General features: G+C 47.0%; 1 protein-coding gene across 2 annotated transcripts in view; it reads right to left on the reverse strand.

Moving 5' to 3' along the window:
- Positions 1 to 15,986, reverse strand: part of PIWIL2 (piwi like RNA-mediated gene silencing 2) — a 1,291,255-nt gene that overhangs the window by 1,200,273 nt on the left and 74,996 nt on the right. The window lies entirely within an intron of this gene.

Consider the following 15,986-nt stretch of genomic DNA (forward strand, 5'->3'; position numbering starts at 1 on the left):
TGAGGAGCCACCTCATAGACTGACGGCGTTGGAGATGATCCTGGACTCTGGGGCTGAGGAGTCACAGTAGGGCTCACCTTCCAATTACTTCGACGTCAAGTTGATGGAGAACTTGACCTCGATCGGCTCCGTGTAGATCGGTGTCGTGAATCATGACGGCACCGAGAGTCATGACGACGCCTCTTCTTGTGCCTCCGGGAAGAAGCGTGAGATGAAGCCCTCTTGTGGCCCTTCTTCTTAGCCTTCGCTAAGAAAAGCTTGGCCTCTCTTTCTTTAAGTGCCTTAGGATTCATACTCTGGCACGATCCACACCCCTCGACATCGTGCTCAGAGCTAAGACACCAAAGGCAGTTCTCATGGGGATCAGTGACCGACATCCTACTGCCACATTCATTACAAGGCTTGAAACCCGATTTTCTCGGGGGAGACATTGTAACTACCAAAGATACACACTATCCAACGAGCCAGGAAAAAAACGTTGGCGTCGAAGGCAAGGAAAAAAGGAAACTGACGTCAGCACGCCAGCGAGGACCTCTTATTGGCATGGTGATGTCAGACGGAGTCGCGTGGAGCCGTGCAATTGTGACGTCGACGTGGAGAGCTAGGAAGAGAACTTTCCGTCGGATGCTGGCACAAGGATGAATTCATAAGGTGAGGAATCCACAGATAGTTTGTATCCATCAGAATATTACCTTTACTGCAGAAAATACCCTTCACTGATACACAATGTGATGCCGTAAATGAGTTTGTGCTGTAGGGTGTTAGGCCCACTTGTCTCAAGGACAAAATATACTTGAAAACCTGTTGTCATTGACCCCAAACAATATATCCTGGAAGTCAGGCTTTAGGAATTCCACAGCCCTGCTGTGGCATGACTAAGGGAGTGAAAGGAAACCGATGTTGAAGGCACTTCAAAAAAACACATCACCACAGGTGATTTAAATTAGAAGGGTTGGTTGGGCAACCATAAAATGCTGAAAAGGGTACCCTTTAACTGTGCCCAGAACAAAGCCTTGCTGGGCGAGAGACAAAGCAAACAACAAAAAGTCAGAAACATGGTTTGGGGAGGGGTGTGGGGGGATGGGTTGTTGGGAGGGACTCTGTGCCCAGTCCAGAGCCACTAGGACTCCTAGCGAAAGAGTTCTTGAACACTCAAATGCACAGAACTGCTGAAACTGCACACCAAATGTGGTGGCAAATAGATCAAACCAAGGTTCTTCCCATTTTCAGAAAAGACCTTGTGCCGACTCAGGGTGCAACTGCTACTCGTGATCAGCTAGTCACCAACAGCTGAACTGTTGTGTAGCCATTTTAGTTATATTTCCATGCACGTTATTTTAGGATGCTAGGCCTGCCGCTGTGCACTTTAACCCAGATATATTTTATTCAGCTTTGTTTTATTATTCTTACCATAGCCACTTTTGCAGTCTTGTTTTATTTAATTCTATCTAGCTGTATTTGCTTAGGCCAGCACTATGGTCTTAAACAAGACATACTTGGTCACTCTGTGCTTCTTTCAAGGCTGCAGTAGGATAGGTTTGTGGTGAACTTGGTAAAAATTTTGTCTGTGGTATTCACAGAAAAACACACATCCTTACATAGGGACATTTTCTCAGCACATCAGCTGTTTTATTACAAAAAAACATTTCCCTGTCCCTTACACGTTAGCGGAGACTCCAGCCAGATGACCACGACTGTATGCTGATTGCACAACGCTTCGCTACAGCTGCTTATGCAGACTTCAGGCCTTTGCTCCGATATCGGGGATGATGTCTTCCCAGGGGAACCTGAAGGGCAGAATTAGAGCTTAACACTCTGTGCTCTATTATATCCTAGGTAGGAATTAGTCTATTAACTCTAGTGACAATATGATAGCGTTGTTTCTATGCTTTACTCTCCTTGTCACAATTTTAATCTTGTCATGCTGTATCGTCCTGGTTATTGCAGTACATGCTTTGCTATCTAAGATGCAGTTGCTTCATTAAAACCTTATTGAAACATATAGTGCCTCTTTTTGTCATTGTGTATGTGAGACTAATGTAAATTAGAGAAATGGATGAGACTTGAGTGACCACGGTTTCCCTGAGAAATCAATTATGTCATGCGCTCGGCTGCCCAATCATCCTTGCCCTTGGGTAGAGATGAGGTACTGCTAGTTAGCCGGAGCAAAAATCGGATCAGGGCGACAAGTGTCACCTGTAGTGGATCAGACTCAGTCTCCCACACTGCAGGCGTTTCTGCTGCTCAAAATCCAGTAGTCTCATTAGAATAATGAGAGCCTACGTGACAAACTCATCCACCTGGCATTCAAAGATGCTGCTGCATGGGTCACCACCAGAAAAAATGCCTTGATGGTCCATCCATTTTCAAAGGAGTACTGCCTCCTGGTATAGGGTCCACTACCCCTGCTCTGTTTGATCCAATACCACATGGTGGTCATGTTGTCTGTAAGCACCTACTAGCCTTCCCCTGATGGATGGAAGGCAGGCTTACAATGTCAAAAGAGATGGCCCTCAGCCCCAGCGATATGGAGTCAGGACTATGTCAGAGACCAGAAGCCTCGAATCTCCTCCTCTCCATGGTGGCCACCTCAACCCAGAAGGAATGTTTCTTACCTGTAACTCTAGTTCTCCCGTAGGGGATTTCCATTCATAGTCATAAGCACAGAATAGGTCTGTCCATGTGTGGGCACCATGGAGCACTTTTTCACAATATATCTTCTTAAGTGCAGGTGTTCACCTTTCTTCGGGAAGGCATGTTGAATCACTTAGGAGAGAAAATTATCATGTAGCCTATAGGTACAGGCTACAATAGCCCAATTCTTCATCTTGAATTTAAAAAAGGGATCAGGAGATTATATATGTATATTATTTGATGGCATTTTTGTAAAACCGTCATAATTGTCTTTCACAAACCCTTTTTGGTATAGCAGAGATGAAGTATCCTACGGCAGTGTAGCCCCATAGGCTGCTATTATAAGAGTGAAAATAAAGATTGTGCTTTTAAGAAGCCAGAGACCACCAGTATCCCATCATGCTGAGCAGGTTGCAATTGCTTCAGTTCTTTTTTCCGGCTCCCGTTGGCTGGACCCTGAAGCATTGAGCTCAGACAAATTTTCTTCAAAATTCTTTACTGAATTTTTATGACAACTGTTTTATTTAACGTCTTTGGGCTTTACTAAACTTCTTCTGTGTTTTTCTGCAGAAATTAGTAGCCTTTTCACTACAAATGCCCTGTCTTTCTGATAAAGGTCCATCCTGTTGGCGGAAGAAGGCAAAGAAAGATCCTCACGAAGTGTGCATTCTGTCTGATACTTCTATTCCTGCATCGTGTCAACACTGCAGGACCTATTCCAGACACACCCTGAAGGACAGAGAAAAAATGTGCCTCCATGGAACAGGAGAAAGAAGAAAACAACAGACGCAGTCTTAAGGAGGGACTTCAGAGTGAGGAGAGGGTCAGACCTCTACCAGGGCTCGTTCACCGGTTTCTGGCGAGCGTCCTACGCAGAAAGCGGCAGAAAAAAGACATAGGTCCCGATCGACATTGAGAAAATCCTGCTCGTCATCCATTCATGACTCGCTGTCGAGGAAATGGTGCAGTCAAACCATGGGGTGTCGACATCAAAAGCTTTACAGTCGACGAAGAGACCTTCGTCGCCGTAGAGGAGTCCAACCGACACTCACAGTCTAGGTCCAGATCGCCCTAAAGACTCCATAGGAGAGCCACATCAAGATCCATACCAATATAAAAGGCATCAACGTCTATCTCCGTCGACAAGCCATTTGGTGCTGAAACAGAGACCGGTTGACGTTGAGGAGTTTTACAACCTCTTCAGGACTACAGGAGGCGAGAGGAAAGAGGAGGAACATTTATACCTCTCCAAATTCAATAACATACTCCCGTTCAAGACTTCAACCTGTCTACGTTGCCAGCGCCATCTCCTCAACCACCTCCTTCACCACCTCATCCTCTGCCTCCTCCACAGCCTCCTCCAGTGCCAGTAGTTCCACTGAGGTCCAGAACTCATTCTAGATCAAACTATCATTCCAGACACCACAGCTCAAGGCGCTCATCTCCATCAACTAGGTGCTCACATCATCGCCACCATTCTAGGAGATCTCCTTCAAGACACACCCTTGACACTTGCTCCTCCACTACCAGACCTTACTCACCAACACCATCAGACTCCCCACCACCATGTATATCACCTGGGGATCACATCACCACTTTTCAGGAAGTCTTGGTGAAAGGAGCTGCAAAGTATAATATAGCAGTGTCGACTCCAAGACCGTCGACTTTAGTAATATTTGAGACCCAACAACACAGATCAGCATATCAAGGCCTTTGCTACCATTAATGCCAGGCCTATTAGAACCTGCTCTAGATATATTTTTAACACCAGCCTCTGTCAAGACAGCTCCATCCAGGCTTCAGAAAAAAGTACCACCCTCTAGAACAGGATCCTGCATTTTTACAAACTGACCCATCACCGAACATTGTACTGGCAGCCAAAAAACATCATGCCACTACTCCCACGTCCATAGTTCCTCCTAATCAGGAAAGTCGGAGGATTGACTCAGTAGATCGCAAAGTATGCAGCACAGTGGCAACCACAATGAAAGCGGTAAGCGCTACAGCTCTTTTAGGCAGATACGACAGAGCTTTAAGGGACTTCATGCAACAATTTCTTGACCATCTCCCACAAGACAAATAAGAAGATTGCCAATAAATCCTCAGTGAGGGGTTACTTGTCTCCAATCAAATCATGAATACTGCCACTGGATCACTCTCCGTATGAATTCTTGGCTCTGCGTTACCTCCTTGAAACCAGAGGCTCAACAAAATGTTTTAAATCTCCCATTCTTTGGGACCACTCCATGCGGAAGCCACACCGATGACGAGATGGCAAGAATTAAGTCAGAAATGTACACACTAAAAGCCGTTGGCCTGGAAAGATTGAGAAATCAATGAAAATCTTTCCGTCCCTACCAACGACGGTACTATACTCAGAGGGTTCAAACCCCTCTGCAGGGACACCAACAAAGCGGTGCTCAAAAACAGCAGCAAAGGCCTTATTAATAGTACCAAAGAAAACAGACCAGGTGTAGATCCACTCAGCAGACTGCTCAAGGTGAGAAGCAACCATTTGCGTCCAAACTCAGAATCGTTACTTCCCTGTCTTCTGTTATCCACTCTGGTGGGGGAAAGCATACCGTCTCATTTGGCAGAGTGGCAAAAAATAACAAAAGACGCCAGAGTTCTGCATATTGTACAAACTGGATACTGTCTCAGGTTCACCAGTCCTCCACTGTCCGTCAATCCAAAACCATCCAGGTTCAGGCAAAAAAGAAAGACAAGAATGAATTCAGACCCATTCTCAACCTCAAATCAGCCAACAAACGGATTCAGCAACAAAAGTTCTGGATGCTGTAATTAACCCAAATGTATTCTCAATTACACCAGGGTGACTGCCTCTGTTAGTTCAAGACGCATACTTTCATATTCCAATTGCCAGAAAGCCTTACAAGTTCTTGAGGTTTGTAGTGGGACAAGACAACTACCAGTACAAAGTCCTTACATTTGGTCTCACGTCAGCATCCAGAACATTGTCAAAGTGTATGGCAGCGGTGGATGCCCATCTGAAAAAGCACAAAATATTAGTCTATCTCTGTCTAGACGACTGACTGATCAATGCGTCAACGTCTCAGGAAGCTCACCTTCACTACGATTGGACTTGCAGTCTCCTCCAAAGGTTACGCCTTCAGGTCAACCTCAGCAACTCATTTTCTGTCCCAGTTCAAACCTTACACTACCTGGGAGCTTCCATCGATAAAGTACAAGAAAGAGTGTGTCCTTCGTCAGAGATGTTTATCGATCCTTCAGAAAAGTCACTCTCTCCTGACAGCATGCGTCTAACAATAAGATCAATCTCCTCGGCTCGATAGCACCCTGCATCTTCCTCACACCGAATGCTCGCCTTCACATGCGACCCCTTCAAGAATGTCTGGAAGACCAGTGGGACCAGCTGATTGGCAATTGAGAGTACAGGATAGTCCTGTCTCGTCATGCAAAACTCTCCTTGAAATGGTGGTGCTCCCCAAAGAACCTGCTTCGAGAGATGCCTTTTCATCAGGAGGTTTCTCCTAAAACAATATTAACGGTTCCCTCACTGCTAGACTGGGAGGCTCACATGGACCATCTCCAGGGCAAATGGTCAGAGAGAGAGAGACTCAACATACCATATCCAGGCCTCTACCATACGAAGCCCAAGCAATATGGAAATGGCTCATAGCCAGGAATCTAACGATCACAGCAACTCACATTCCAGGTGTCTAAAATGCACAGGCAGACTCAGCAGGATTCTTCAAGAAAACCACAATTAAGTCTTGCATGAGGACAATGTTCACAAAATACTTGTTCTGTGTGGTCTGGAAGTTGGAGTGACGCTCTGTGCTTGAGGCACCGGAAGTGGCATAGGTGTCTGAAGCAGCGGAGAAGTCGGCAGTGAGGCAGGCAGCTCTGAGGATGCAGAGTTGCAGCTGGAGGTGGAGAGGTAGTGGGAGGTGGAGACCAGAAGGAAGGAGAACCAGCAAAGGTGAAACTTCCCTGGAACGTTGTGACTCAGACGAGGAATAAATCCTTTTCACTTTCGAAGTCTTCTAACTCCTCGACGTCAACCTCTCCCTTCGTCGTCGATGCATTGACAGCGACCTAGACCTCGACGTCCGACTGTCACAGCGACGTTTCCTTCCTCTCAACGTCGACACACTCCTCGATGTTGCGTGCCGAGCCTCCGGTGTCCTCGACATCACGCTGAAGTGTCTTGGCGTCGTGCGACGACGTTTGTGCGACGTCAATCCAGACTTTTATGGCGAACATGTGGGTGCTGTACCTGCTCTCGACGGGTACCGAAAGCGGTTTCTGCCCGAAAAATGCCTCTCAGACATTCCACATCCGCTGGAGGCTGAGGGAAGAGCTCTGGTGGAAGATTGACCTTCACCTCGCTCAGAGATCCCACTGGCTTCTTGTGGGTGTCGCTTTTCAGCTTCTCCTTGAAGGCGAATCTTCTCCCTGTTGCGCAGGGTACGTCTGGAAAATGTCCTGCAGATATTACATGAGGCAGGAAGATGTGAGGATGGTAGGCAGATAATACAGACATCCTGAGGGTCTGCTTTGGCTTTTTTTCCTGCCACATCTTGGGCATTTGTCGAATAGAAAAGGCATTTTTTCCTCAGAAAAAAAGCCTAAATTACAGCCAGAAAAAGACGAAAATTGAAGAAAGAAAGTCAAAAGATGTCGAGTGAAACAGCTGTCACCGAAAATCTCACTGAATTTTTTTGAGAAATAAAACCTAAAAATGTCGAGCTCAATGCTCCAGGATCCTGTCCGCAGGTGCTGGAAAAAAGAACTGAGGTAACTGCCTCACTCTAGGTATGATCGGATGCTGGAGGACTGGCTGTTCTTAAAGTCACAGTCTCCTTTTTCTCATGGATAATGGCAGCCTATGGGCTACACTGCCCTGCACTCCATCATTAGTTTGCTTTGTAAAAAGGTTTGTGAAAGACTTTCTCCTCAATTTTCAACTCTTTCATGCATTTGAATGCATGGGCCTTAATTTTTTCCTTTTTAAAGCAAACTGGATCAAAATCTAGGACACTGTAGCCTTTCCTCTAGGCTGCATATGGGCAGGCATTCTTAAGTAACTTTGCAGGCATTCCTGAAATAAGGCGAACATGAACACTTAAGAAGTTATATTGGAAAAAGTGCTCCGGGGTCCTCGCAGGCGGGCGGAACTATTCACCGCTCATGACCATACATGGAAATCCCCTGCGAGAGAATCTAACGATCACGGCAACTAACCATCCAAGTGTCTCAGCAGGATTCTGCAAGAAAACCACAAGTGAGTCTTGCATGAGGACATTGTTCGCAACATATTTAATCTGTGGGGCGCATCTGCCATCGACGTGTCTGCCACCGCAGAAAACAAAAAATGCCGAAGCTTTGCCTTGAGATACTACCAATCAGGGACACTGGGGAATGCCCTATGCATCGACTGGTCCAACAATTTTTTTTACGTTGATTGCCCTGATTCAAGCAGTCCTCATCAAGTTGTCCCACTCGAGAGCCAAGATGATCCTAACACCTCCGGCATTGTGGCCACATCAATGGTGGGTCATGGACCTCCTTCACTGGTCCGTCCACATCTCAAGCTGTAATGCAGACCAGACCTGTTCAAGTTCGGATGCCAGATGGTACACCCCAATCTCTCCTCCTTGAATTTGGCAGCATGGCTCCTGAACTAGTGCAGTACAGACACTTGAATCTGCCTCATGACTGCATGGACATCCTCAACGAAGCTAAGCGGCCTTCCACCTGTTCTGCAAATGCCTTCAAATGGAAGAGATTCTGCATTTGGTGGTGCTCTAGAAACATGGACCCCACTTCTTGCCATGAAGATGTCAATTTTGAATACTTAATCCACCTGGCAAAATCCGAATTGCAAATCTCTTCTGCGAAGGTTCACCTGGCAGCCCTTACTGCCTACAGAAAATGTCCTGCGCAAACATTTTGTTTTCCAAAATCCTCCTTGGGACCTTAACATTGTACTCTCTCGTCTTATGCAGGATCCCTTTGAGCCTATTCACAAAGCCTCCCTCCAACACCTGTCTTGGAAGACAGTTTTCCTTGTAGCAATAACATCAGCTTGGAGAGTTAGCAAGATCCAAGCACTTTGTTTCACGAACCATACACAGTCTTCCATTCTAGCAAAGTGGTTATGAGAACTCACCTGAAATATCTCCCTAAAGTTATTTTGAACTTTTCTGTTAACCAAACCATACCTCTTCCAACATTCTTTCAGAACCCCTCTACTCCAGCAGAAAGATCTCTTCCTCACCTGGATGTGAGGAGAGTTTCAATAATCTACCTAGACACGAAACGTGACATCCGTTGGTCACACCAACTGTTTATAAACTATGGTCTGGTCCGTACGGGCTTGGCCTCTTTTAAACAGTATATTTCCTCCTGGGTAGTTTCCTGCGTCCTGTTCTGTTATCAAAAGGCTAACAAGACCATAAAAGCTAAGCCTAAAGCACACTCCACTAGAGATAAAGCGGCATCAGTTGCATTGTTGACAAATATTCCTATCCCAGATATTTGCAAAGCAGCCACTTGGAGATCTGTTTATACATTTACCAAGTATTACTGTGAAGCGGCAAGAAAGGTAGGGTTTGTTCCCTTTGATTAATCTGTAGGACCCACCTTCTACTGCTATGGTCTGCTAAGCCCGTACAAACTGTTGGATTCTGCCTCCTACCCAGTGACTGTGCTCCACTAAGGAAACACTAAAGGGGGTGGCAGGTGGGGGACAGCAGACTCACTGTCTCACTGTTTCTTACCACAGGACCAGTCGGTGCCCTGACCTCTGCCATCAACAGGCTGGGAACCCTGCTGAGGCTGAAGTGACTTTCTGTACGAGATGCCCCTGCCAAAACTGTGGAAAGATCGAACTGGCTGATGCAGTTGGCACTGCAGTGCAGACAAGATCAAAGAATGAGCTGTGGCCCTATTATCTTTAAAGTACTCCAGAGCTTAATCTGCTTTATCCTCAAAACCTCTAGTGTCATCAAAAAGCATGCCCGTAAGGGACGTATAAATATCACTGAAGAAACCCACTGGACCTCATTCAGGCAAGGCAACACATGACCCATGGAATCTGTGGTGTCCAAGATGCAAAAGATGGTGAATTTAGCCTTCTCTAGGCCATACTGTATGGCTTGGGTCAGGACAGGTTGCAAGTATTCAGGGACGCTCAGGAAAATCTGAGCCACAATGTCCCAGAGAACGTGAGAGTAATGGCCCAAGAGGGAGCTGTCAACTGAGTGTACTGCCAAGCTCATTGAAGAACATACCCTCTTCCCGAAGGTCTCTATTATTCATGTCTCCTAGTCCAGACGAGTAGTCAGGAAGGCATTAGGGCTTGTTTTTCAGGTGGAGCTTGTACCACCAAGTACTTGGAAAAATCTTACATTTCTCAGTTTGCAGCCTGATGGTGTCCTGGCTGAGCGTGTGCCAAGAACCACTACTGATGGTGAGCTTGCTTGCAAGACAAGTAGGGGTGTTGCTAGTGATGGCTTTGTAAATGATGCAGCTGGTTTTAAAGATGGTAACAGCTGGCAAGGGGAGCCATTGGAGTTCCATCAGGACAGGGATAACGTGATCATATTTCTTCAGGCCCCCATGAAACATTTTTGTGTTTTATATGATGCCCCTAAAGGGTTCCTGTGTGGAATCTGGGATACCATGGATTAGGGAGGGCATTACACCATCCAGATGCACAAGTACAGGGGCTTCAATAGCAGTTATGAAGTTGCTTTTTGGAAGAAAGTATTTGACTTTCTTTAGAAGAAAGAGCTGGTACTAGACCGTCTCATTTTCAGCAATGAGTTCCTTTCAGTGGGAGGATGGTGCCTAGCAAGAATCAAAGTGATTTGGCATTTGGTGAGCGAGTGTTCAAAGACGTCATAATTTATGTCAATGAGCCAGGTTTGTACAGTATCTTGCATGTTTTTCTTGGCAAATATTGTGCATTTTGTCTTTATTGGGTTGAGTCTGAGACAGCTGCTGGACATCCAGGTCTGGATGATGTGCAAGCAGTGTTTGAGGGATTGGATGTCTGAAGCAGAGGAAACTTTCCAGTAGAGTTGTGTTTTATCAGCATATCGGTAAATCTTGATGATTTAAAGGTTGGTAAATGTAGGAGGCTGGCCTGATTTGTAGTGGGTACCTATGGTACTTACACCTTGAACCAGGTCCAGTTATCCCTTTTTAGTGAAATGTAGGCAGTGTTCTAGCAGCTTAGGCTGAACTTGGAGACATGAAAAGCTCCTGCAATACCACTATAGTTACACAGTACTTATACACAATAAAAGACAATACTCAATGTTACCAAAAATAAAGGTACTTTATTTTAGTGACACAAGGCCAAAAATATCTTAGAGGCAATACACCTTCTGGAGGTATTACACACAATATGTACACTAAACCAAAATCAGGTAAGTAAACAGACATAGAATAGTGAAAACAGTAGAACATACAATAGATTGCAATGGGCCTAGGGGCAACACAAACCATATACTAAACTAGTGGAATGAGAATCACAAATTCCCCCCTAAGCAAGTGTAGTGTGGAGAGGGGCGCTGGGAGTGTAAGAAAACACCAAAGGTAAGTAAAGTACCCCACCACAGAGCCCAGGAATGCAGGAGTAAAACATTAAGTTTCCTAAAACACACAAGAAGTCAAACAGCATGTTTTCTCAGGACACATTACAAGTTGTGATAAGAGATTTTGCAAGAACCAAGCAAGACTGCAAGGAACAAACAATGGATTCCTGGACCTGAAGACCTGTGGAGAGAGGAGACCAAGTCCATAAGTCAAAGAAGAGCCCAGGAATGACAGGAGCCCCTGCCAACCTAGAAGATGGAGCAAAAGTGGATTCTCCAGTGAGAAGAAAAGTACAGAAGAGCACCAAAGAAGATGGCTGCGGGTTCCTCCTTGGTGAAGGTGATGTTCCACGTCAACTTGTTGGATGCAGGCTGTTTGCGTTGTTGGATGCAGACTGTTTGCGTTGCTGGATTTCGACAACAAGCCTTGGTTCAAGCAAGTATGCAGTTTGTGTCAAAAAGTTGCTGCCTGGACCCAGGAAGGACCTGGGGTTCTCAACTCGGACTGAGGAGACAGAGGGGGCTCTCAGCAATTAAGAGAGCCCTCAGAAGACCAGGCAGTACCCACAGGAGTCCCAGACATGGGGACAAAGAAGATGCAAAGTGCGGTCGTCGCAGCACTACACAGGAAGGTCCCACGCCGCTGGAGAACAACTCAGGGAGCTGTGCATCACAGGATAGAGTGCTGGGGACCTGGGCAACGCTGTGCACGAAGGATTCTTGGAAGAAGTGCACAGAAGCCCAAGGAGCTGCAGAAGACACGGTGCACAGGAATAGTGGTGCAGCACGGGGAGGCAAGCTTTTACCTCCACCAAATTTGGACAGCTGGACCTTTAGACAGTCTGGGTCACTTTGGTCCGCCACCTGTGTTCCAGGGAGCATGCTCATCATCAGGAGAGGAGTCCCAGAATACCGGTCTTCATCGCAGAGAGGTGCCTGCAGAGGCAGGGAAGTGACTCCGCCACTTCCACAGGAGATTCCTTTGGTTCTTCTGGTGCAGGGTGAAGACAGGCAGTCCTCACAGCGTGCATACCTTGGAAACTGTTGCAAATGTTGGCTGGAGCTGAAGTGGCAGGTCACAGGAGTCGTCCTGGATACTTTGCTGCAGTTACAGCGGTTCCTGAAGCAGTCTGGGGTTGATCAGACAGTCAGAAGCAGAAGATGCAGAGGAGTCCTGGAGGAATCTTGCAAACCGAATCTGAGGAAGCACCCACAGGAGAGACCCTAAATAGCCCTGAGGGGGGGAGGGGGGGGCTGGCTACCTACCCAGGTATGCACCTATCAGGAGGGGTCTCTGACGTCACCTGCTGGCACTGGCCACTCAGAGGTCTCCAGAAGGTCCCCACACCTTGGAATCGAAGATGGCTAATGCCAGGGACACTCTGGAGGAGCTCTGGGCACCACCCCTGGGGTGGTGATGGACAGGGGAGTGGTCACTCCCCTTTCCTTTGTCAAGTTTTGCGCCAGGGCAGGGACTGGGGGTCCCTGAACTGGTGTAGACTGGCTTATGCAAGCAGGGCACCATCTGTGCCCTCCAAAGCATTTCCAGAGGCTCTGCGAGGCTACCCCTCCCAAGCCTGTAACACCTGTTTCCAAAGGGAGAGGGTGTAACACCTTCGTCCCAAAGGAAATGAATTGTTCTGCCTTCCTGGGATTGAGCTGCTCAGTCCCTAGGAGGGCAGAACCCCGTCTGTGAGGTGGCAGCAGCTGGGGCTGCAGTGGAAACCTCAGAGAGCTGGTTTGGCAGTACTGGGGGTCCATGGTGGAGCCCCCAGGGAGCAAGGGATTGGCTCCCAATACCAGATTTGGATTGGGGGGGCAATTCCATGATCTTAGACACCTCACATGGCCATATTCGGAGTTACCATTGTGAAGCTACATATATGTGTTGACATATATGTAGTGCATGCGTATAATGGTATCCCACACTCACGAAGTCTGGGGAATTGGCCCTGGACAATGTGGGGGCACCTATGGTAGTGCAAGGGTGCCCTCAGACACAGTAACTTTGCACCTAACCTTCAGTAAATGAAGGTTAGACACATAGGTGACTTATAAGTTACTTAAGTGCAATGAAAATGGCTGTGAAATAGTGTGTGCACTATTTCACTCAGGCTGCAGTGGAAGTCCTGAAGAAAGGTTTGTCTGAGCTCCTTATGGGTGGCAAACGAAATGCTGCAGCCCATAAGGATCTCCTGGAACCCCAATGCCCTGGATACCTAGGTACCATATACTAGGGACCTATAGGGGGGTCCAGTGTGCCAATCCGAATTGGAATATGGAGTCACTAAACTATAGTGACAAATTTGGTAAGTAGAGAGAGCATAAGCACTGGAGTTTTGATTAGCAGAACTTCAGTGACACAGTGAAGCATACTGACAACACACATAGGCCACAACTATGAGCATTGGGGTCCTGGCTAGCAGGATCCCAGTGAGACCGGTAAAACACACTGACAAATAGGATTTTAACTTTGAGCACTGGGGTTTTGGCTAGCAGGATTCCAGTGAGACAGTAAAAATACACTGACAAACACTCACCATCAGGCCAAAATGGGGGTAACCATGCTAGAAAGAGGCTACTTTCTCACAGTAAAGGTTTAGGATGACAGACAGTTTGGAGCCCTGTGGGGCTCCATATGAAATAGGGATCTTTTGAGACATGGGTACGTAGTGGGGTGGGATGGTGGACAGCGTTGAAGGCAGCTGAGAAGTCCAGCAGTATCAGGAAGCAGGGGTCATCTTCATCAGTGATAAAGAGGGCACCATCTACGATGTGTAAGGTGGCAGTCTCCATGCTGCAGCATTATCTGAATACAGACTGTTGATTGTGCAGGAGACAGCACTGATGTTATCTTAGAACTGTACATTGACTACTTTTTCAATGATCTTCTCAGTGAATGTTGGGCTGGTAACTGCAAGGTCAACACTGTCTAGTGTAGGTTTCTTTAGGAGTGGGAGGCTATGACCAGTCTTGAGAGCCTCTCGGGAGATGCCTTGAGAGAGGGAGGCATTGAAAATGCTAATTAGGGGTAAGAGAGCATCCCCAGGGAGAGCTTTGATGAATGGCAATAGTAAGACATCTTAATGAGGAGTGGTTTTGAGAGCTGAGTATGTTAGCCAGATTTGGGAGAGATGACCAAGTTACAGACGTTTGGTTATGCATTAACTGGTAGAGATTCCATCTAGCCACAGATTCCTTAGTTAAGAATATTCCCCTGGCATCAGGCTTGATCTGGAAATTTGAGTAATCCCAATATGCACCAGCAGATGGTGTCGTTTGGCCCGCAAGGCGTTGCTGGCATAATCTGTGCCGGAACTGACATGTGCAATTACTATATAGCCACCATCCCTGTGCACTGACCTCAGTTCTTGACTGTTTTTCCAGACCTGAGCTAAGCTGAGGTCTTAGGGATGACTGGTGTGCCAAAAGTGAGGTCCTGAAGGTCCTCTTTCATGTGTGAAGACAGTTAGGCAGAACAGGGAGGATGGGAGGAACGGTAAGGAATCTGTGGCTAGATAAAGTCTCTACCAAATAAGGTGTCACCAAAGGTAAGTAACTTGTTCATCTGAATCAGGCTTATAGCCACAGATTCCTTACCTAAGAAAACAAAGCTATTGCTTACCAGATGTGGGTCTGTGGACTGTTTTAAACTACCTGGTGGACTGGACAGGCAAAATGGCTGTAGGAAGTTGGCTCTGTATTTACTATCTCAAAAGTAAGAGAAAGTGTGCACAGAGTCAAAGGGTTCCCCTTAGAGGTAAGATAGTGGCAAAAATAGATAATTCTAATGCTCTATTTTGTGGTAGTGTGGCCGAGCAGTAGGCTTATCAGAGGGTAGTGTTAAGCATTTGTTGTACACACACACAGACAATAAATGAGGACCACACACTCAAAGACTTAACTCCAGGCCAATAGTTTTTATGTAGAAAAATATCTTTTCTTAATTTACTTTTAGAATCACAAGTTCAAGATTTGAAGTAAATACATAAAATGCAAGGTACTCCACACAGGTAAGTTAGGAACTTTGAATTAGAGCAATAACATATACAGATTTATTAAAATGGCAATAAGCTAGTTTAAAAGTAGACAGTGCAAAAATCAACAGTTCCTGGGGGAGGTAAGTATTGGTTAGATTGTGAGGTAAGTAAGACACTTAAAAGTCTCAGTTCCTGGGCATAGGCAGCCCAACGTTGGGGGTTCAAGGCAACTCAGAAGTTACCACACCAGCAGCTCAGGGCTGGTCAGGTGCAGAGGTCAAAGCGGTGCCCAAAACACATAGGCGCCTATGGAGAACAGGGGTGCTCCGGTTCCAGTCTGCCAGCAGGTAAGTACCCACGTCCTCGGGGGGGGGGGAGCAGACCAGGGGGGTTTTGTACAGCACTGGGGGGGTAGGCACACAAAACACACCCTCAGCGGCACAGGGGTGGCCAGATGCAGTGTGCAAAGCAGGTGTTGGGTTTTGTGTAGGAAACAATGGAGGGACCCAGGGGTAACTCTAGCGGTGCAGGCAGGCACAGGGGGGGGGCTTCTCGGGCCAGCCACCACCTCGGCTAGGCAGAGGGTCGCCTGGGTGTCACTCCTGCACTGAGGTTCGGTTCCTTCTGGTCCTGGGGGCTGCGGGTGCAGTGCTTGGTCCAGGCGTCGGGTCCGTGTTACAGGCAGTCGCAGTCAGGGGAAGCCTCTGGATTCTCTCTGCATCCGTCGCTGTGGGGGTCCAGGAGGGCCGTCTTGGGATACTCACTGGGTCACAGACGCCTG

The sequence above is a fragment of the Pleurodeles waltl genome, chromosome 11, assembly GCF_031143425.1.
Source record: "Pleurodeles waltl isolate 20211129_DDA chromosome 11, aPleWal1.hap1.20221129, whole genome shotgun sequence".
NCBI classification, from domain to species: domain Eukaryota; kingdom Metazoa; phylum Chordata; class Amphibia; order Caudata; family Salamandridae; genus Pleurodeles; species Pleurodeles waltl.